This window comes from Delphinus delphis, chromosome 19 (assembly GCF_949987515.2).
Source record: "Delphinus delphis chromosome 19, mDelDel1.2, whole genome shotgun sequence".
Lineage (NCBI taxonomy): Eukaryota > Metazoa > Chordata > Mammalia > Artiodactyla > Delphinidae > Delphinus > Delphinus delphis.
The window spans coordinates 44,521,053-44,545,432 of record NC_082701.1 but is presented as its reverse complement, the minus strand read 5'-3'; the positions used below and the strand labels follow the sequence as shown (position 1 = coordinate 44,545,432).

General features: G+C 39.2%; 1 protein-coding gene across 4 annotated transcripts in view; it reads right to left on the bottom strand.

Moving 5' to 3' along the window:
- Positions 1-24,380, bottom strand: part of TAOK1 (TAO kinase 1) — a 149,256-nt gene that overhangs the window by 109,971 nt on the left and 14,905 nt on the right. Inside the window, exon 2 of one of the 4 annotated variants that reach the window (XM_059997041.1) lies at positions 3,528-3,640. The exons of 2 other annotated variants lie outside the window; for them this stretch is intronic. The gene's annotated coding sequence lies outside the window, so the exon portion shown is untranslated. Of the gene's footprint in view, positions 1-3,527; positions 6,331-24,380 lie in introns of those variants that run through there. One more of the 4 variants, XM_059997040.1, reaches the window with a different exon arrangement.

The following is a 24,380-nucleotide window of genomic DNA, read 5'->3' as shown; positions in this document are numbered from 1 at the left end:
CTTGAGGACACAGGGAGGGGGAGGGGTGGGCTAGGACAAAGTGAGGGAGTGGCATGGACTTGTGTGTACTGCCAGATGTAGAATGGATGGCTGCTGGGAGGCAGCCACATGGCACAGGGAGATCGGCTTGGTGCTTTGTGACCACCTAGAAGGGTGGGATGGGGAGGGTGGGAGGGAGACGCAGGAAGGAGGAGATATGGGGATGTGTGTATGTGTACAGCTGATTCACTTTGTTGTAAGGCAGAAACTGGCGCACCATTGTAAAGCAATTACACTCCAATAAAGATGTTTAAAAAAAAAACCCAAAAAACTAGATGTGACCTTTTAATTTTTTTCCCTTCCTCTTTTTCTCCTCTAACATCAAGCTAATACATTGGTAAACCCAACAGACTTGCATCTCCTCTATTCACTGTGGGTAGCCTAGTTCAGGCCTTAATCATATCTCACCTAGACTAATGCAGTACCTCCTATCTGGACTGTTTGTAGTTTCATTCTCTCCAATTCATCTTTCTTACTGTTTCTCTAATTTTTTCATTAATATATATAAGTACAAACTAAGGCAGGAAATTCTTTTTTTTGGCCATGCTGGGCGGCATGTGAGATCTTAGCTGCTTGACCAGGGATCAAACCCATGTCCCCTTGCAGTGGAAGTGCAGATTCCTAACCACTGGACCACCAGGGTATTCCCAGGAAATTCTTAAGAAAAGTCACAAAATTACTGCTCACCTTTTTATTAAATTCAAATAATGCCATAACACTTAAAGAATAAAGTTCAAACGGTATATAAGGCATTCAAGAACTCCACAGTCTGGCCAAATCCTTCCTTTCCAGTCTTTTCTCTTAGTGTGTCTATCCCTTAATCATAGCAATGTCCAGCAAAAGCCTCCATGACACCTGAAATACTGTCTACATTCTTAACCAACCTATCCTACTATTTCCAATACAGCTTCAGAACTTCAATTTGAAATTAGTGATTCCTTTCTCTTTACTATATAAATTTTCATTTTGTATCTCTATTTTAATACATATTTTTAATCTCGTTTTTTTTTTAACATCTTTATTGGGGTATAATTGCTTTACAATGGTGTGTTCGTTTCTGCTTTATAACAAAGTGAACCAGTCATACATAAACATATGTTCCCATATGTCTCCCCTCTTGCATCTCCCTCCCTCCCACCCTCCCTATCCCACCCCTCCAGGCTGTCACAAAGCACCGAGCCAATATCCCTGTGCCATGCGGCTGCTTCCCACTAGCTATCTACCTTACTACGTTTGTTAGTGTGTATATGTCCATGACTCTCTCTCGCCCTGTCACAGCTCACCCTTCCCCCTCCCCATAACCTCAAGTCCGTTCTCTAGGAGGTCTGCATCTTTATTCCTGCTTTACCCCTAGGTTCTTCATGACATTTTTTTTCTTAAATTCCATATATATGTGTTAGCATACGGTATTTGTCTTTGTCTTTCTGACTTACTTCACTCTGTATGACAGACTCTAGGTCTATCCACCTCATTACAAATAGCTCATAACCTCGTTGTTTACATGCCTTATATTCCCAGGCGGTATCATAAGGTTCTAGAGCTCCTGCATACATAGAGCCTAACAGTTTTACACAGCCAATCAAAAAAAGAACAGTTTGTTGAATGACTATTTAAATACCCTATCATTTCATTTATTTCTAAGACTCTATGCAAGTTTAGGTACGGGTAGATATTTTTAAACTCATTCCAATTATAAAAGCAGATAATTCATTTTTTTAAAAATAAAAATAATTTTATTAAGCATATAACAGTTATTTCCATGTAGATTTCAAAATAACTTCAAATCTATCTGCTTCCTACGTATTACCCATCTTGCTTCTGGTGTCTGCCCCCTACTGGGTGAGGCTGGTCTAGAGGCTTGTGCAGACTTCTTGGTGGGAGGGGCCAGTGTCTGCCTATTGGTGGATGGAGCTGGGTCTAGGCCCTCTGGTGGGCAGGGCCATGTCAAGGCCTGTGTCTAGAGGTGGCTGGGGGCTCAGGAAGTCTTCAGGCAGCCTGTGTGCTAAAGGGTGGGGTTGTGTTCCCACCCTGTTGGTTGTTTCGCCTGAGGCATCCCAGCACTGGACCCTACAAGCTGCTGGGTGGGGCCAGGTCTTGCTGCTAATGACCCAAGCAAGATGTCTGCCTCAAGCAAGAGTTCACAGAAGAACATTACCCGATACCTCTGCCACCAGCGTCCATGCCCCAGGGTGAGCCTCAGCCACCCGCTACCTCCCCAGAAGACCCTCCAAGACCAGCTGGTAGGTCTGGCTCCTAGGAAATCACTACTTTTGCCCTGGGTCCTGGTGTGCACGAGACCTTGTGTGCACCCTCCAAGAGTGGAGTCTGTTTCCTCCAGTCCTATTGAGCTCCTGTAATCAAGCCCTAATGGCCTTCAAAGCCAATGCTCTGGGGGCTCCTCCTCCCGATGCCGTACGCCTAGGCTTGGGAGCCTGACGTGAGGCTTAGAGCTCTCGCTCCTGTGGGAGAACTTCTGAAATACAATTATTCTCCAGTTTGTGGGTCGCCCAATCAGGTGGTATGGGATTTGATTATATCACAAGTGCACCCCTCCTACCAGCTGTCTCATTGTGGTTTCTTCTTAATGTCTTTGGATATAGAATACCTTTTTGGTAGGTTCCGGTCTTTTTTATTGATGGTTTGTTCAGCAGTTAGTTGTGATTTTGGTGTGCTCGGGAGAGGAGGTGAGCTCAAGGTCCTTCTACTCCACCATCTTGTCTCTCACCCCCACATATTACCCAGCTTAATTGCTTGAATTACACTGAGCACGTACTTTAAGACAAAATTTTTCTCTAAGTTAAAATTTAAATTTAAATCTGTGATTACTTTCCCAAGATCAAATCTACCATTAAATTGTTTTGCTTACAAATACAGTCATGTCCCAAGGAATTACACTAATGTAAAATCTATATAATAGAATTTGCATGATTAATTTTGCAAAGGAGGGAATGGTGACTCAAATACTGTATCCTACTTTGTACAGTCAGTTCTGCTATAACATTTATTTTTAAAACAATTGTAGTACAATGTGAATTATTCATTTACTTATGTGCAATTTCATCCCTGAGAAACACTAGATGACTGCAGCAAACTGCACCCAGCTGAACCAAGTCTATTAATTGTGTTTTCTTATTTTCTGTATTTTCAATGTTCTGGTCCTCTCAGGGCCAGTCAATTCTTAGAGACAGCAAACAACTAACCTGAGATCATATCTTTCATATGTAAACCAATCAATCCAAAATCCATATTTCCAACTACCTCTTTTACCTAGCTCTTACACTCCAGGCCAGTATTCCCCTGCCCTAATCACTCCAGGGCCAGGTACCAGACCCTTCCTTAGGACAGCCCCTATAGCTCAGAGACCACTGAATTATTAAAAGTAGCCAATCCTAAAACTGCTTAACCTGCCTCGCCCAGTTCCTCCCACAGAAACCACAATAAAGGCTCTTGCCATATTTTCCTCCTGCTCCCTCTGCCTCCTGACCAACCTGGTGCTTCCCTGTGTGGCCTTAGATGGCTTGGTGTCCCACCTCCTCTTGGGAACTGAAACAAACTATCTTTTCAATGACAGTCATCTTCTGAACTGTTGGTCTCATCATACCTGAAAAATAGTAAAACCTACATTTTAAAACACCAAGCCATATAAGAATAAACAAAACACACACACACACCTTAAACATATATTAGCTACCTTAGTTCACCGCATGTGTTATATACATGCCCAACCACATCTGGTGTTAAAGTTTTCTATCTGATTTTAGATAACCTGTCTTTTGTCACTTCACAATAACTCCCACTAAATCAACTTCCACAACAAACCTAAGGTCTCTTTCAGTAAGTTCTGTATTTATTGTAATATTTATATATTTATTAATCATTTAACATGTGTAAAACTATGCTGTTTTTATTAGGTTCCTATCTTTTTTTATGTGACACTAAAGTTTTTGAGTGTTGGGCTCCTAACCCCATTTTTCCCATAAGCCCTGTAGTTTTCACTACATAATTTAGCATAACATGGTGATTTTTTTAGGAACACACATGTTGTGTTATAGCAGAACTGACCATACTTGTATCTGAGGTTCAGTATTATTTTCTAAGAGATATAACGACTCTGTAAACTGTATTTTCTTTCTAATAATATTGCAAATTCCTTAATCGTAAGATACCAATTATATAGTTCTCTGGTATATATCAATAAATATTAATTTGCTACTGAACCCAAATAACTGTTCTAAATACCTTCTAATAGGGTTCACTGAGGTATAATTTACATTCAGTAAGATCCACCCATTTTAAAGGTACAGTTCTGATATATGTATATACGGTCTTGATATCACCACCACAATCAAGAATACTTCCATCACCCCCAAAAAGTTCCCAATACCCTTGGTCCAATTTTTGTCACTATAGTTTTGTCTTTTCTAGAACTTCTTATAAATGGAATCATACGGCCTTTGGTGGCTGGCTTTTTTCATTGAGTATAATGCCTTTCAGATTCATCGACGTTATTGCTAAGTAGCATTCAAGTGTATGGATATAATACAATTTGTTTATCCATTCTTCAGTTGATGTTCACTTGAGTTTTTCCATTTTCTGGCTAATATGAATAAAGCTGTTATGAACATTATTTGTATGTGTCATTGTTAGCACATGTGTTTGCATTTATCTTAGGTAAATTCCTAGGATAGGGATTGCTGGTAAACATACATTTAACTTTCTAAGTACGAACTGGCCACAACATTTTGCTTTCCCACCAGCAATATATGTTGTTAACATCCTCACAAACACTTGGAGTTTGTTGGTCAGTCTCTTTTCATTTTAATATGAACTAAATAAACATTCTTTACTTTTCCATATAATTAATCTGATAAACCACTGAAATTAATTAGATGTCAAAGACTGCTAAAATGGCATCAAAGATACAAAAAGTAATCAACCTACAATAATTTAAAACTTAACCCTACTCCAGGGTTACAGAAATAGAATTTGGAACTGCAAGAAACCATGGAAGTAAAGCCTATACTTTTAGCTGAGGAAACAAAGACAAGAAGTAAAATTACTCAGACAATAATAATAATAGGGACTTCCCTGGTGCTCCAGTGGTTAAGACTCTGCGCTCCCGATGCAGGGGGCCCAGGTTTGATCCCTTGTCAGAGAACCAGATCCCGCATGCCACAACTAAAGAGCCTGCATGCTGCAATGAAGATCCCGCGTGCCGCAACTAAGACCCGGCACAGCCAAATAAATAAATAAATATTTTAAAAAAGAATGTATGAGAAATAAGAATGTATACTGATTCACATTTCTGGAAAGCAATGCAGGACAAGGTATCAAGAACCTGCAACGAAGACCCAACATAGCACACACACACAAAAAAAGAACCTTAAAAATATTCCTGCCCTTTGACTCAATTCTACCTCTGGGAATTAAAGAAATAATCATAACAAATACGTTCATAACACCATTTAATGATCTTTATCACTAGAGAGGTGACTAAATGAATCCATTTGATGAACTTCTTTAAAGCCATTTAAAAATTTTCATTTTCCAAGAATATTAATGGCATGGGGATGTTGCCACAATAAAAGCTTTAATAACAGGTTGACTATATTGTATAAATGCAATTTTGAAAAAGAATAAGTAATGTGCCTTAAGCACATTATTGTGCCTTAAGCACTACACTAAGTATATTGCATCCATTATTTAATTTATCCTCTTAAAGGCACTAAGTAGCTCCTAAGTAGAGATGTTATGAAAATTAAGATTTTACATATAATATACTTAGCAAAGTACCTGGCACAAAGCAAACAATAATGTTTACTTTTACTATCCCCACATTAAAGATGTGAAACTCAAGATTCAGAGAAATTAAGTGATTTGCTAAAATCACACTGCTAATAAGTGGTAGAACAGAAATCTGAACTCAGGAGGTTTAATTCTAGAATCCCCATTCTTAACTACTATCCCATATACTGCCTACATATTAAAGATACAGAGAAGCAATAGTAAAGGAAAAATACACAAACAGTGATATTTCTAGGTGGTAAAAAATCAGGTTTTTATCTTCCAAATGGTCTACATCTATACACGAATTACTTTTTAAAAAAATAAATTTATTTTTGGCTGTGTTGGGTCTTTGTTACTGTGCACAGGCTTTCTCTAGTTGTGGCGAGCGGGGGCTACTCTTCATTGCGATGTGCCGGCTTCTCATTGCAGTGGCTTCTCTTGTTGAGGAGCACGGGCTCTAGGCGCGCGGGCTTCAGTAGTTGTGGCTCGCGGGCTTAGTTGCTCCACGGCATGTGGGATCTTCCCAGACCAGGGCTCAAACCCGTGTCCCCTGCATTGGCAGGCGGATTCTTAACCACTGCGCCACCAGGGAAGTCCCTATACATGAATTACTTTTAAAACTACTTTTTTTCCAGAGAACTTTAAAATATCAGTAACACAAATGCCAATATTACAATACCTAGAAGTTTAAAAATCTGCAACAAAAGCTTAGTCTTGTTAGTTCAGTATCACAGTACTTTCAAGAGCGGCAATATATTTTCTGGTAAAGAGGAACCACTGATCTAAGCTCAACAATAAAAATCTAACAACTTGAGAATAGTTTTTAACTTATTTAAGAACTATTCATCAGACCTCTTTTGTTTTCCAAGAAAATTTTAAAATAATTAAAATACCCAATATGCCCAAATATATAAAGCAAAACTGTGGTGATTTATCAGCTCATCATCAAATGTGATGGGGAAATAAAGAAAAAACACTTCCCTTCCGGTATAGCTATTCCCACTGCAGATCTACAGTAATTTGGGTAACTGTAGTTTAGATAAGCCAGGAATAGTTCCTTTGTTACCAAAAGGAAGGAAATATTTAACTTCAATATTGAAAAGAGATTACTTTTAAATTGTTATTTTAGACTTAGATTAGCACTTTGTGCCTTCTTTTCACTAGTCTTTCTCCAGGATCTATTCTTGGTTCTGTCATTCTCCAAAGGAGAACTGTCCTAATATACTTGCCTTGTGGCTTTCTAGACTGCAGAATCTTTCCACATTCTTTTATTAGCTCTAATGATTAAGAGTCAAACTCTATTTACTTTCTTTTTTATTACCAGTAACTCAAGAGACTACAACTGTGATGAAGCCCTGAAAAAGTTGTTATTAGGAACAAAAGAATGAGCAAGCTTATTTATTCACTACATAGAAAGTTCAAAGGTACTATTAACACCATGTGTTTGACATCTCCACTTGAATAACTCAAAGACACTTCTAACTCAACATAATCTAACCTCTTAGATTAGATAACATAATCAATCAACAACATAATCAATCTTCTTTCTGTGCGTCAAATATAAAATAAAATGAACCAATCTAATGTATCCAACTGGACAATTCAGAAACCTAAGAGTTATTTTTTGACACTTCCCTTTCCTTCACTCATAACCCAATCCATCATCATGTCTTGTAGTTTTGTCCTTTTATATCTTTCTTAAATTGGTCCACTTTCCTCCATCTCCACAATCACCTACTTATTCTATCCAGGCTATTACTTTACCTTACCCGGGCTACTTATTATAACAAACTCCTAAAGGGTGCCACTGCATCCACTCTCGGCCCCCCTCCAATTCATTTCATCTACTACAACCAGAATGACCTTTCAAAACGCAAATCTGATTATGTCATTCCCTCTCTTTAAGTGCTCGATGCTTTTACACTTTACTTTGGTCGAAACAAAAATCCTTACCATGACATTCAAGAAACTGAATGGTCTGACACTACCTACCTCTTTAGCCTCATCTCCTTCCAACCTCCAGTGCTCTGACGACATGAGCCTCTCAGTTTATCACTATGCTCCTCTTTCTACAGAGCTCTGAACACACAGTGACTAAAAACACAGGTTCTGAAATCATATTATTTAAGTCCCCAAACTGGATCTGCCAACATACTAGCTGTCGGCAGTTAACTTCTTGGGCAAGTAACTTAATCTCTCTGACCTCAGCTTTCCCATCTCTAAAGTAGGGGAAATGATAATACCTATGTCATGGGGATTTTGTGAGGTCTGAATGAATTATGTGCAGAAAACACAGTGCTCAAAATTATTAAGTACACTTCATGCCAAACTCCTCTCCATTTCAATTTCTGGTTGTCATCTCCACTGGGAAACTTTTCCCAACCCAGTTCTTCTTCCAGGCAAAATTAATTGGTTTTCTCTGTGAGTGATACCTTCATTAAATTTGCTTATACTCAATTAGCACTTACATCATCTCACTGTACTGAATTATTTGTTTACATATCTATCTCACCTAACCACTAGGTGAGTTCCTTAAAGGAAGAAGCTACCTTATTTATCTTTGAATCTTACGTACCTAAAAATGTCTCTCATAGGGCTTCCCTGGTTGTGCAGTGGTTAAGAATCCACCTGCCAAGGCAGGGGACACAGGTTCGAGGCCTGGTCTGGGAAGACCCCACATGCCGCAAAGCAACTAAGCCCATGCGCCACAACTACCGGGCCTGAGCTCTAGAGCCCGCGTGCCACAACTACTGAAGCCTGTGTGCCTAGAGCCTGTGCACCTAGAGCCCATGCTCCGCAACAAGAGAAGTTACAACAATGAGAAGCCCGTACACCACAACAAAGAGGAGCCCCCTCTCGCTGCAAATAGAGAAAGCCTGCGCACAGCAACAAAGCCCACATACAGCCAAAAATAAATAAATAGATTTATTTTTTTTAAAAAAGACATACCATGCAAACACTGTTAAGGGTACCAGGGTAGCCTTAGGTATACACCCAAAAGAATTGAAAGCAGGGGCTCAAAGATACATATACCAATGCTGGAAACAGCATTATTCACAATAGCCAAAAGGTGGAAACAACCCAAATGTCTATCAACAGATGAATGGATAAACATGTGATATATACATACAACGAAATATAATTCAGGCTTTTAAAAAGGAATGAAATTCTGAGACATACAACAACATGAATCAGCCATGAAAACATTATGCTAAGTGAAATAAGCCAAACACAAAAGGACAAATACTGTATGATTCAATTTATATGAGGTACCTAGAATATGCAAATTCAGAGACAAAAAGTAGAATAGAGATTACCAGAAGCTGGGGGAGGGGGAATGGGAGTTATTTTTTAATGGATACATAGCTTCTGTTTGGGATGATAAAGTTCTGGATACGAATAGTGGCTCTGGTTGCACAACATTGTGAGTGTACTTAATGCTACTGAATTGTACACTTAAAAATGGTTAAAATGGTACATTCTGTGTTATGCATATGTTAACACAATCTTCAAAAAATGTTTAAAGATTGCTGGAGTAGCCATATTACCAAAGGACCTTCCAGAGAAGGAAAATTACCAAAGAAAAAAAGGGGTATTTCACAATGAGAAAAGGACAATTCATCAAGAATTTACAACAATCCTAAATGGGTATGCACCTAATAACAAAGGTTCAAAATACATGAAGCAAAACTGAAAAGAAAAATAGAGAAATGAATAATTATAGTTGACATTTCAACATTCCTCTCTATAACTGAGAGAGCAAGTACAGAAAAGCAACAGGTGTACAGAAACTTAACACTCAAAATAATTTGACCTAATTCACATTTAAAAAGCACACCATCAATAAATGCAGAATACATATTCTTCTTAAGCTTTATGGACCATTAACCAATCTAGACTATACACTGGGCCATAAAACAAGTTTCAGTAAATATAAAAGAATTAAATTCACACAGAGTGTGTTCTCTGACCACACAGAATTAAATTAAAAATTAAATTAGGAACATTGCTGCATATCTGTATATTAAACAACATATTTCTAAATGACATGATTAATCAAAGAGCAGGACACAAAGGAAATTAGAAAATATTCTGAACTGAATAAAAGTGAAAACATGATATACCAAACTCTGGTTCACAGCTAAAGAAGTACTTAAAGGGAAATTTCATAACATTAAATCCTTATATTAGAAAACAAGAGGGTACCTTCCCTGGCAGCCCAGTGGTTAAGACCCCTCACTGCCAATGCAGAGGACGTGGGTTCGATCCCTGGTCAGGGAACTAAGATCCCACGTGCTGTGCAGTGCAGCCAAAATATAAAAGAAAAACAAAAGGAAAAAAGATTTGAAATCAGTAACGCAAGCTTCCAACTTAAACAAACAAGAAAAGAGCAAATTAAACACAAACATAAAGAAGGTAATAACAGGGATTTCCCTGGTGGCGCAGTGGTTAAGAATTCACCTGCCAATGCAGGAGATACGGGTTCAAGCCCTGGTCTGGGAAGATCCCACATGCCGCGGAGCAACTAAGCCCGTGCACCACAACTACTGAAGCCCACGCGCCTAAAGCCCGCGCTCAAGAAGAGAACAAAGAAGCCACCTCAATGAGAAGCCCGCGCATCACAACGAAGAGAAGAGTAGCCCCTACTCTCTGCAACTAGAGAAAGCCCGTGAGCAGCAACAAAGACCCAACTCAGCAAAAAATAAATAAATAAAATACATTAAAAAAATTTTGTGACCTTAGTTTATAGAAAAATTTCTTAGATATAAAACCAAAAGCACAACCCATAAAAGAAACTGATAAAGTAGACTTCATCAAAATTGAAAACTTCTGCTCTTTAAAAGATACTGTTAAGAAAAAACCAAGCCACAGACTGAGAGATAATACTGGCAAAACATGTATCTACCTAATAAAAGGCTTATATACAAATAAATAATTCATGACTAAATAATAACAAACAATCATAACTAAATAATAACAAACAGCCCAATTTTAAAATGGAGATGGGCAAATAATTTGAACAGACACTTAGCTGAAGAAAAGTATAGATGGCAAGTAAGCACATGAAGAGACATCAAGGAAATGCAAACCAAAATCACATGAATCTCCTCCCCATTTAAGGGATGGGCTAGACTTAGTGACTCACTTCCCAAGAACAGAGTCGGGAAAGGGAATATTAGTAACTTTACAGTGGTGAAACCTGGCAAACACTACATTAACCAAGCGAGGAAGGCTAACATCATCAGTGTTGTCATGTGGCTATCTTGTACCTCCAGATATGACGTGATAAGAAAGGCACTAAGGGACTTCCCTGGCGGTCTACTGGTTAAGACTCCGTGCTTCCACTACACGGGGTGCAGTTCGATAAGATCCCACATGCCGCGCAGCAAGGCCAAAAAAAAAAATAAAAGCACTACACCTCTACAGTATTCTTCCTCAAAACCCATCATTTCAGGCTAATCATGAGAAAAACACCAGACAAACCTAGACTGGCGGACATTCTTCCAAACAAGAAGGACATACAGGACTGAGAAACTATCATATTCCAGAGGAGACTGTGACAGAAAGAGAACATAAATGGAAAAACTGGTGAAATCCAAATAAAGTCTGAGTTAATAAGTAATATGCTCATGTCAGTTTCCTTCTTTCTTTTTTTAAATTGAGGTATAGTTGATTTACAACGTTGTGTTACTTCACCAAAGTGATTCAGTTATACATATATATACATATTCTTTCCCATTATGGTTTATTACAGGATATTGAATATAGTTCCCTGTGCTATACAGTAAGACCTTGTTGTTTCATGTCAGTTTTCTTAGTTTTGACAAAAGTACTATTAAACACACAGTCTCAGGATATTTGTTAATTATAAAGGGGAAAATCACAGTAGAGAAATCCAACAGATACCACTTTAAGCAAAAAAACCACGTTAACATCAACAGTAAAACATACCAACATCATGTATCATATCCCTGATATGATGCACTGAGAAGGCCACAATACACTCTGCAATATTCTTAGCAAAAACATATCCTCAGTCTAATCATGAGAAAACACCAAAGAAGTCCCAAATTTTTGTTAGTGTTGTAACGTATTTTATTTTATTTTATTTATTTATTTATTTTTTTTTGCGGTACACGGGCCTCTCACCGCTGTGGCCTCTCCGCTGCGGAGCACAGGCTCCAGACGCGCAGGCTCAGCGGCCACGGCTCACGAGTCCAGCCGCTCCGCGGCATGTGGGATCCTCCCGGACCGGGGCACGAACCCGTGTCCCCTGCATCGGCAGGAGGACTCCCAACCGCTGCGCCACCAGGGAAGCCCCAGTTGTAACGTACTTTAATTAAATGTGTGTATTTTAATTTTTTGGCCATGCCACGCAGCATGTGGGATCTCAGTTCCCCGACCAGGGATTAAACCCATGCCCCCTGCAATGGAAGCACAGAGTCGTAACCACTGGACCACCAGAGAAGTCCCCAAAGAAGCCCAAATTGAGAGGCATTTTAAAAGTAACTGACCAGTACTCATTAAACATGGCAAGGTTAAAAAAAAAAATCAAGGTCATGAATGACAAGGAAAGACTGAGGTTCCACCAACAGACTGGAGGAGAACAAGGTCTTACAACAAACTGCAGAGTGCAGTCCTGGAACAGAAAAGGGTTATTAGTGAAAAAATGTAAAATTCAAAGGAGGGCTGAGGTTAAGATCACAGGATTATAACAATGTTGATTTCTTTGTCTTGGTAATTATTTTATAGTTACGAAAGATTAGGGAAAGCTAGATGAAGGGCATACCTGAACACTCTACTAACTTTGTAACTTTTCTGTAAGACAAAAATTATTACAAAAATTTAAAAAATACATTACATGTCAATTATATCTCAATAAAACTGAGAAAAAAATTACAAAAAATTCCTGGCCATCATCAAAACATCTACAAACAATAAATGCTAGAAAGGGTGTGGAGAAAAGGGAACACTCCTACACCGTTGGTGGGAATGTAAATTGGTACAACCATTAGGGAGAATGGTATGGAGGTTCCTTAAAATACTAAATACAAAACTACCGTATGATCCAGTAATCCCACTCTTGGACATATATCCAGAGAAAACCATAATTCGAAAAGATACATGCACTCCAATGTTCACTGCAGCACTATTTACAATAGCCAAAACGTGGAAGCAACCTAAATGTCCATCGACAGAGGAGTGGATAAAGAAGATGTGGTACATATATACAATAGAATATTACTCAGCCATAACAAAGAACAAAATAATGCCATTTGCAGCAACATGGGTGGACTCAGAGATTGTCACACTGAGTGAAGTATAAGTCAGATAGAGAAAGACAAATATATGATACTGCTTATATGTGGAATCTAAAAATGGTACAAATGAACTTATTTACAAAACAGAAACAGAGTCACAGACGTAGAAAACAAACTTATGGTTACCAGGGGGGAAGGGGGGGGATAAATTGGGAGGTTAGGATTGACATATACACACTACTACATATAAAATAGATAACTAATAAGGACCTATTGCATAGCAAAGGGAACTCTACTCAATATTCTGTAATGCCCTAAATGGGAAAAGAATCTAAAGAAGAGTGGATATATGTATATGTATAACTGATTCACTCCTCTGTACACCTGAAACTAACACAACATTGTAAATCAACTATACTCCAATAAAAATTTTAAAAAAAAGAATTCCTGACTCTCTAGTAAAATCACCAAACTTATAAGCCCTTACCCAATAGCTATGTATTAAAATGATATTCCAGCATTTACTTTGATTTTTATAAATAATCCTATGGAAGAAATATTAAATTTTCACAATACCTATTCCTTTGTAGTTAATGAATTTTTATGGTATGCCAGAATATTAGCAAACTGAGAGATGCATTTTATTCTAAGCAATTATTGTAATACTTCTTTAAGTAAAAGGACGATTACCAAAAAAGAGGGGCAAAATATCCTTTAAAATGTGTAAAACTTTAGGGGGAGATATGTCAGTTTTGACCATACATTAAAAGATATAATTATCTTAGCAAATCATTAACAATAAGGTATAATAATGCTCCAAGTGCCAATATCAAATATATATAATAACTCATGTGGGAAGAGGAACTTCATGTAGATAAAGCATTCTTATTTGTCAAGCTTGAACCAACTTGCTTTCATTTGACACAACTAGACAACATGAAAACCAACCAGAAGGGCTTCCCTTGTGGTGCAGTGCTTAAGAATCCTCCTGCCAATGCAGGGGACACAGGTTCGAGCCCTGGTCCGGGAAGATTCCACATGCCACAGAGCAACTAAGCCCGTGTGCCACAACTACTGAGCCCGCAAGCCACAACTACTGAAGCCTGAGCTCTAGAGCCCACATGCCACAACTAATGAGCCTGCAAGCCACAACTACTGAAGCCCGCACACCTAGAGCCCATGCTCCGCAAAAAGAGAAGCCACCACAATGAGAAGCCCGTACACCCCAACGAAGAGTAGCCCCCACTCGCTGCAACTAGAGAAAGCCCACCACGCACAGCAACAAAGAGCCAACACAGTCAAAAATAAATAAATAAATAACTTAATTAAAAAAAAAAAAACAACCAGTAAACCAAATTCATTCAATATTTACTAGGCCGCTACCAAGTCCCAGGCCCTTTCCTAGATGTGGGAATTCAGAAATGATTAAGTGGGAAGGCAAATATACGAACAACTGAAATTTCACTTAACAAATACTTATTAAATAATAGAAGACAAGTAAAAGATCACCCTACTTTGAAGAAGCATACCCCTTTTAGAAAATCAATGAGTTCAAATCTGCCTCTCTAAAGTACCAAACAAGGTACTGAATTTAATTCCAAAGAGAGAAACTAAAATCTTGAATCATTTTTTAAAATTTTACTCAACATAGTTGTTTTTTTTTTTTTTTTTTTCGGTACGCGGGCCTCTCACTGTTGTAGCCTCTCCCATTGCGGAGCACAGGCTCCGGACGTGCAGGCTCAGCGGCCATGGCTCATGGGCCCAGCCACTTCACAGCATGTGGGATCTTCCCGGACCGGGGCACAAACCCATGTCCCCTGCATCGGCAGGCGGACTCTCAACCACTGCGCCACCAGGGAAACCTTCAGCTTTTTTTTAAAACTGAAGTTTAGTTGACTAAACAAACAAATAACACGACAAAAGAACATAAGGAAATTTTTGGAGGTGATGGATACTCTGGTTGTGGTGATGGTATCACAGGTGTATGCTTATGTCCAAATTCATCAAAATGTATACACTAAATATGTGAAATTATTTATATATCAATTACCGCTCAATAAAGCTAAAAAAAAGTGAACATCATGGATACTTTCAGTGTATTTTACTACAGCACTTATCTTAGTATCCTACCTTTATTTTCATCTGCTTATTTTTATTGTCTATTTAATGTATTATATGTTTTTATGTTAGTCACCTGAAATCAAGTAATTTGATATGCATAACTTCAAATGTTGTGCTTTTTTTCATGCACAAAATCAAACGAACATCTTTCAATGCCAAGTCAGAGGACAATATTCAAATATTTGAAGTGAGAAAAGCCCCCAAATTACTTTATCTGCATTAAAATTTATAATTGTACACAATATTAGAAGGGGTTTTAAACTCAAAGTTTAAACTAGTCTCACCACATCTCCTTTTTTCTTTTCGGTACGCGGGCCTCTCACTGTTGTGGCCCCTCCCGTTGCGGAGCACAGGCTCCGGACGCACAGGCTCAGCGGCCATGGCTCACGGGCCCAGCCGCTCCGCGGCATGTGGGATCTTCCCGGATCGGGGCACGAACCCGCGTCCCCTGCATCGGCAGGCGGATTCTCAACCACTGCACCACCAGGGAAGCCCCACATCTTTTAATTACGCATAGTATGTTGTATTTGTACCAGTTTGGCACTTAATTATACAGTAACACCAAATATTTTACATCTTCAAAGATTTTTCTTGGTAACTAAAATATTCTTCTTTGAGAATCAAAAGTTTATATTTGTCCAAAGAAGATATGCAAAAGGCCAATAAGCAAATGAAAAGATGTTCAACATCATTAGTCACTAAGGAAATGGAAATCAAAAGCAAAAGAGGTAGCATTTCATACCCATGAGGATGGCTTATCATTAAAAAAAAAGTTAATGAAAAATAACAACTATTGGAATGGATGTGGAGAAAGTGGAACCCCTGTGCATTCAGCCACTGTGGAAAACAGTTTGCAGTTCCTCAAAGTTAAACAGAGAATTACTGTATGACCCAGCAATTTCACTCCTAGGTATAAACCCATGAGAACTGAGAACAGGTACTTAAAGAAGTACACGTATACACATGTTCACAGCAGCACTAGCACAACAGCCAAAAGGTAAAAACAGCCCAAATGTCCATTAACAGATGAACGGATAAATTGTGTCTACAATTCTGTATACAACAGAATATTACTCACCCATAAAAAGGAATGAAGTACTAAATGTGGATGAACCTCCAAAACATTATGTTAGTGAAAGAAGTTAGATACATACGTTCTATGATTCAATTTATATGAAATACTGAGAATAGGTAAATCTACAGAGACAGAACACAGACTGGTGGTTATCAGGAGCAGGAAAAGGGGAAAACAGGGAGCAAGTACTTAATGTGTAAATGGTTTGCTTCTGGGGTAAGTAAAATACTCTGGAACTTAGAAAGAGGTGGTAGTTGCACAATACTTTGAGTGTACTAAACGTCACTTAATTGCTCGCTTTAAAATTATTAATTTAATGTTATGTGAATTTCATCTCAATTTTTTAAAAGTTTGTTTTAACCATCTGGGACAGAAACATTTCCTAACTGTATTAGAATCTTCCATACAGTCTTGTTTCTCTTTTTTTAAAGAAAAGCACACCGAACATAATATTTTCCTGTTGACTCAGGATCATCACTGTGAATAACAATGACTATATGAGTAAGCGTCTTATGTCTTAATTATCTCTGAGCCTGTTGTCTCATCTGTGAAATGTCATATTTTGGCTAGATCACAGGATATTTAACAGTTCTAGAGCCACAGATACCTGTGAAAATCCAATTAAGCTACAGATTATCACCATAGAAAAATGCACGTGTGCACATATATACATGGCAAATTACATACAATCTCAGGAAGTTCAGACCTACTGAACTCACAAAGGCAATTCCCATGGGTTCAGCATTAAGGAGGGGGTAAGAATAACCTAATTAGATTATCTCTGTGATCCTTTCAGTTCTAAATTTCACATTCTACTGCAGTCTAATACACTGGAATAGCCTCAAGATCTACATAGGTTCATGAAGATGTGCTTTTTACTTTGTGTAGTTTTTTTTTTTGGAAGATGTTGGGGGTAGGAGTTTATTAATTAATGTATTTATTTTTGCTGTGTTGCATCTTTGTTTCTGTGCGAGGGCTTTCTCTAGTTGTGGCAAGTGGAGGCCACTCTTCATCGCGGTGCACGGGCCTCTCACTATCGCAGCCTCTCTTGTTGCGGAGCACAACAGGCTCCAGACGCGCAGGCTCAGTAGTTGTGGCTCACGGGCCTAGTTGCTCCGCTGCATGTGGGATCCTCCCAGACCAGAGCTCGAACCCGTGTCCCCTGCATTAGCAGGCAGATTCTCAACCACTGCGCCACCAGGGAAGCCCTACTTTGTGTAGTTTTATAAATAGTTGTCCTAGTTCACTGTCAAGCTGTCTACTACGACTGCTAGTTGCTATCCAACACTTAGGAGAACTTAAACTTTAAAAATTCAATTAGATTCTCATCAACAATTAGTCCTATGTATACTATGTTAGGCATCATACGGGAGAAATAGAAAATAACCACTGTCCCACTAAAGTTAAGACAATTACGTAATTACAAAAAAGGAGAATATCTCATTAAGTACTAAACTGGGATACTGATAATGAGCCAAAAAGTACTTAGATAAGAACAAGGACAGGGAAAATTCCCTGGCAGTCCAGTGGTTAGGACTCTGTGCTTCCACCGCAGGGGGCACAGGTTCAATCCCTGGCCCAGGAACTAAGATCCCACATGCTGTGTGGTGGGGACAAAAAAAAAAAAAAAAAAGAACAAGGACAATATAAGCTGGAACAGTTGGGGACAATTTCATGGAAGAACACTTGAATGGACAGGGAGAAAAGGGCAGATGAGATCAGAAGGGCATCCAAGGGACATCATGAACACAGGCAGAGCAGATGCAATAAAATCTGTGTGCTGAGCAGTAATGGGAAATAAGACTGCACAGATATGGAGGGGCCAATCACAGATAAGCTTAAAATTAAACAAATAATTATTTGCACCAACAAGAAAATAAAGACAACCTACAGAACAGGAAAAAAATATTTGCGGGCTTCCCTGGTGGCGCAGTGGTTAAGAATCCACCTGCCAGTGCAGGGGACACAGGTTCGAGCCCTGGTCCGGGAGGATCCCACATGCCGCAGGGCAACTGGGTCTGTGCACCACAACTACTGAGCCTGTGCCCTAGAGCCCGCAAGCCACAACTACTGAGCCCGTGAGCCTGGAGCCCATGCTCCACGACAAGAGAAGCCACCGCAATGAGAAGCCCACGTACCGCAACGAAGAGCAGCCCCTGCTCGCCGCAACTAGAGAAAGCCGCGTACAACAACAAAGAACCAAAGTAGCCAAAAATAAATAAATAAATAAATTTATTAAAACAAAATATTTGCAAATCATATATCTGATAAGGGGTTAATATCCTAAATATATTTTTAAAAACTCGTACAACTCAAGAGCAAAAAAACATACAATCCAATTTAAACATGGGCAGAGGATATGAACAGACATTTTTCCAAAGAAGACATACAGATGGCCAACAGGTTAATTGCTCAATTAACCTGTTGCAGCAGCTTTTAACCTGTTGGTTAATTGCTTTAACCAACAGGTTAAAAGCTGCTCAACATCACTAATCATCAGGGAAATGGAAATCAAAACCCCAATGAAATATCACCTCACATCTGTTAAAATGGCTATTACCCAAATGAAAAGAAATGTGCTGGCAAGGATGTGGAGAAAAAGGAACCCTTGCACACTGTTAGTAGGAATGTAAATTGAGGCAGCCTATGGAAAACTGTACAGAGGTTCTAAAAAATTAAAAAGAGAACTACCATACGATCCAGCAATTCCACTTCTGGGTATTTATCTGAAGAAAATGAAAATACTACAAGATATATGCATCTCCACGTTCACTGCAACATTTACAACAGCCAAGATAACGGAAACAACCTAAGTGTCCATCAATTAATGAATGGATAAAGAAAATGTGCGATACATACATACACACATATATAAAATGGAGTATTATTCAGCCATAAAAAGACAAGAAAATCCTGCCATTTGCAACAACAGGGATGGACCCTAAGTGAAATAAGTCAGACAGAGAAAGACAAATACCATGTGATCTCACTTATATGTGGAATTGGGGTGTGGGGCAGAGCTCTAGATACACATAATAGATTGGCAGGTGCGAGAGGCAGGGGCTGCGGGTGGATAAAATGGGTGAAGTGGGTCAAAAGGTACAAACTTCCAGTTATAAAACAAATGTCATAGGGATGTAATGTACAGCAGAGTGACTAGTTAATAATATTGTATTGCATACTTGAAAGTTGCTAAGAGAGTAGATGTTAAAAGTTTTCATTACAAGAAAAACGATCTGTAACTATGTATGGTGACAACTGTTAACTAGAATTACTGCAGTGATGATTTCACAATACATACAGCTATCAAATCATGTTGTACACCTGATACTAGTATGTCAATTACACCTCAATTTAAAAAAGGACAGAGACTTCCCTGGTAGTCCAGTGGTTAAGAATCCGCCTTCCAATGCAGGGGATGCAAGTTCGATCCTTGCTCAGGGAACTAAGATCCCACATGCCACGGGGCAACTAAGCCCATGTACCACAACTACTGAGCCCACACGCCACAACTAGAGAGCCTGCTCACCATGACAAAAGATCCCGCCTGCCACAACTAAGACCCGACGCAGCCAAATAAATAAATATTTTTAAAAATAAATGAAAAATTAAAAAGGACATATTTGCAAAAATAATCTATGGTAAAGAAGTCAAAACAGATGTGGGAGGAGTTGTTACTGAAGAGAAAGAGACAAGAGGGAAGCTTCTGTAATGTTAGAAACTTTTATAGCTTAGTCTGAGTGGTAGATACATTTGTAAAATTTAATTTGTACACTTTACTGTTTGTATATTTTACCACAATTGAAAAAAAGGACACACAAATAGTTGCCAAATAATACAGCAGCTTTATAGCTTTGAACAGGTAGCCAAAGAGTGGTGTGTTAGGAGATAAATCTTACATTAATATGTAAGAGGAACTGAAATGGGAGAGAAAAAGACAGCCTTTTAAGTAACTTAGAATTAAGGTAATCATACTAGCTAACACTGATAGAACACAACATGCCAGGTACTGTTCTAAGAGCTTTACATATAATAACGCACCTGATCTTCTTAACAACGCTATGTGACAGGTATTAATTATTATCCCCATTTTACCGATGATGAAGCCAAGGCCCGGGTTAAGTAGTCACATAATGAGAATATCCGTGAAAAAAACCTTTCTTTTTCACCACTCACACTACATATATACCCATGAATATACAACAAAACAAAAATCAAAACAAGCTAAAAAATGGCAATCTCAACCTACCAACAAAAACAGGGACTAAAACAGTGCTTTACCAGGGATAGAGAGCATTCAGCAGCAACATTCCTTTTCCCCATCCTTCAATGTCAGTACTATCTTCTCACCAATTTCAGTCAGCATTTCCACCTGACTATAAACCTCACTCAGCAAGGACTCCATTTGCATAATCACCCTTCTATCCCTTACTCCTAAAATAAGGCTTCAAGAAAAAAAAAAAAGCTTCTCACAACACTGTTAAAGATCCCTGGAAAAGGGCTTCCCTGGTGGCGCAGTGGTTGAGGGTCCGCCTGCCAATGCAGGGGACGCGGGTTCGTGCCCCGGTCCGGGAAGATCCCGCATGCCGTGGAGCGGCTGGGCCCGTGAGCCATGGTCACTGAGCCTGCGCGTCCGGAGCCTGTGCTCCGCAGCGGAAGAGACCACAACAGTGAGAGGCCCGCGTACCGCAAAAAAAAAAAAAAAGATCCCTGGAAAAGAGAACAAAGGGTTAAACATATTTCAAAGGAAGAAACCCCATGACTTCACAATCTGTTGGATGAATATAGGTGAGGAAAGAGACTAAAAGAATCAAAACAGGGCTTCCCTGGTGGCGCAGTGGTTGAGAGTCCGCCTGCCGATGCAGGGGACGTGGGTTCGTGCCCCGGTCCAGAAAGATCCCACATGCCGCGGAGCGGCTGGGCCCGTGAGCCATGGCCGCTGAGCCTGCGCGTCCGGAGCCTGTGCTCCGCAACGGGAGAGGCCACAACAGTGAGAGGCCCACTTACCGCAAAAAAAAAAAAAAAAAAAAGTCAAAAACTGGAAAAGATTCAAATATCAATCAAGTGAATTAATATATTATGGTATATCCAAACTCAGGAATATTACTAAGGAACAGAAGAAATGAACTGCTGATACACGCAACAAAATGGATAAGTATCACAGACATTATGCCAAGAGAAAGAAGCCAAGCACAAAACCACATATTGTGTGATTCCATTTCTACGAAACTCTAGGAAAGACAAATCTAATTCATAGTAACAGAAATCACATCACTGGCTGCCTAAGAATAAGAGTGGAATGAGACTGATTGCTAGGGAATTTTCAGATGAAATAAAACTGTTCTACATCTTCACTAGGTTGATGGTTATATACATTGATCTCTACGCTAAAAATGTGTGAATTTTACTGCAAGTAGATTATACCTTGGTAAGTAAGCTGACTTTAAAAAAAAGTGTTATTAGCATTGAAGCAGGTGGGTAAATAAGGGGAACCTTTTGCGAAAGAGGATGAAAAAGATGAGTTCATTTTAGATGTGTTGAACCTGATGTGCCTATAGATATCCAAGAAGTACAAGACATCTCAGACAGGCAGTTGGGCATATAGGATGGGGATGGGAGAGGCACTGGAAAGAGGAGAGAGAGAAAGAGGAGCAGAGAGAGAAAGAAAAGTATCAACTGCTGAGACATCTACAGTTAGGGGCAGTCAGAAAGAAGAATCAGTAAAATAAAATTTTTAAGAAGGAAGGAGATGGTAAATAGTGTTAAGTATTACAAAGAAACAGAGGGCATAAAGGACCACACATGAATTTATTTTTGTGAATTCTAAACCTGTCTTTTATGAACATTTTTTTTTCTAACACTGAACACAGTGTTTTGCAAACAGAGAGAGAGTCTCCCTCTCTGAGAGTCAAAGTCCTGCTCCCTGAAAATCTACCTAATAAACAAATTGATGTTTTAGGCACTTGAGATATAAAAAAGAAAACAGGGTCAGGAGGACTGATGTCACAAGTAGATTTATGCTCTTAGAAACGTTTTTTCATATGTTTTTGGACACACTAAATGACTAAGAGAATACTAATAACATTTATATATCCAGTATTAGCTATGCACACCATACAGTTAATTTGCTAACTATGTATTTTTCTTTTTTCTCTTTTTTTTTTTTGGCCGCGCCTCGTGGTACATGGGATCTTAGTTCCCCGAGCAGGGATGGAACCCACACCCCCTGCAGTGGAACCTCAGAGTCTTAACCACTGGACGGCGAGGAAAGTCCCATCTTTTTGTACCTTCTGAATTTTATATCATGTATTGTTACAACTTATTCTAAACAATTTAACTTTTTTCCATTATTTGAGGACTTAAAAATTTTTAAGGCAAAAGTTGATTTTCCAAAGGCCAACCATGGTCCAAGGATGCAAGGACAGCTTGGATGATGGAAATGCTTTGACTAACTTATTTTTCACAGACCTTGCCCACTACAGAGAGCTTTAGCTCTGCCCATTAACTTCATGTTGAAGTACTGTCAGCTTCTCAAAAATAAGCCCTTTCCTTCCAATGGAGGTAAGAAGACACTTCTACAGATCAGATTTACTTGTTTCCTTTAATCTTTCCTAAGGTTTTCTTATAAAAATCCCTACTCCTGACTCAGCCTTCTACTTGAATTTTCTATTCCCAACAGCCAGACTCCCTCTTATTCTAATCACCAACATCCCCATGACTAGCAATTCACATACCTGAAAGGAAATTCTCACTAAGGGTAGTAATAGAGAGATAAATCACATACACTAGAATTTCAGATACAAAGAACTGACGAAAGATTCTCACAATCAAAAAATTAGACAAGGGCTTCCCTGGTGGCGCAGTGATTAAAAATCTGCCTGCCAATGCAGGAAACACGGGTTCGAGCCGTGGTCTGGGAAGATGCCACGTGCCACGGAGAAACTAACCCCGTGCACCACAACTACTGAGCCTGCGGTCTAGAGCCTTCGAGCCACAGCTACTGAAGCCCACGAGCCTAGAGCCCATGCTCCGCAACAAGAGAAGCCACCGCAATAAGAGAAGCCACTGCAATAAGAGAAGTCACTGCAATGAGAAGCCCATGCACTGCAACAAACAGTAGCCCCCGATTGCCGCAACAAGAGGAAGTCCGCGCACAGCAACGAAGACCCAACGCAGCCAAAAATAAATAAATAAATTTATTTAAAAAAAAATTAGAGAACAGGTTAAGTACAGCAATATACGCAGGGATCAGACAGAAGGCGGTAAAAAACAGAATAAATGAATAACAAACAGCAGCTTCTAATCTGTGAATCTTTAAAATGCAATTAAATAGTCTACACTTGTGAAATTTCAGAAAAATCTTGGAGGACAAAATGTTATTTACAAGAACAATACCACTGTTAATTCATTTAAGCCTAATTAACAACAAGTCGAATTAACAGTATTTGATTGATTATTCAATCAAAGAGGTTTTGGGTTTTTTTCCCTCCTTCTACCCTACTGCCAAGAAGGTTCTACTCAACCAAATAGAGTACAACTAGCTCAGGCTTTACATATACTCCTGGCTATCTGATCTTAAGTTATTTAACCTCATGAGCATCAGTTTCCCCTCTATAAAATGCAACTGCCATCTACCTTCCAGGGATGTTGTAAAAAACTGAAATGAAAAATATATCTTAAAATACATAAATAGTGGGCTTCCCTGGTGGCGCAGTGGTTGAGAGTCCACCTGCCAATGCAGGGGACACGGGTTCGTGCCCCGGTCCGGGAAGATCCCATATGCCGCGGAGCGGCTGGGCCCGTGAGCCATGGCCGCCGAGCCTGCGCGTCCAGAGCCTGTGCTCCGCAACGTGAGAGGCCTGCGTATCGCAAAAAAATAAAAATAAAAAAAAAAAATACATAAATAGTACCTGGCACATAGTAAATGCTCAATAAATGGTGGCTCTTGTTACTACTAAAATTCTTACCATAAATTTCAATATTATTCACTTTTTAACTGACTAAATAAGCTGTAAATCAAAACGACATATATTTACCATAGCTGAAATATTTCAGTTCTCCCCTTCAGGACATACTGCACTTTCTTACCCTCTCTG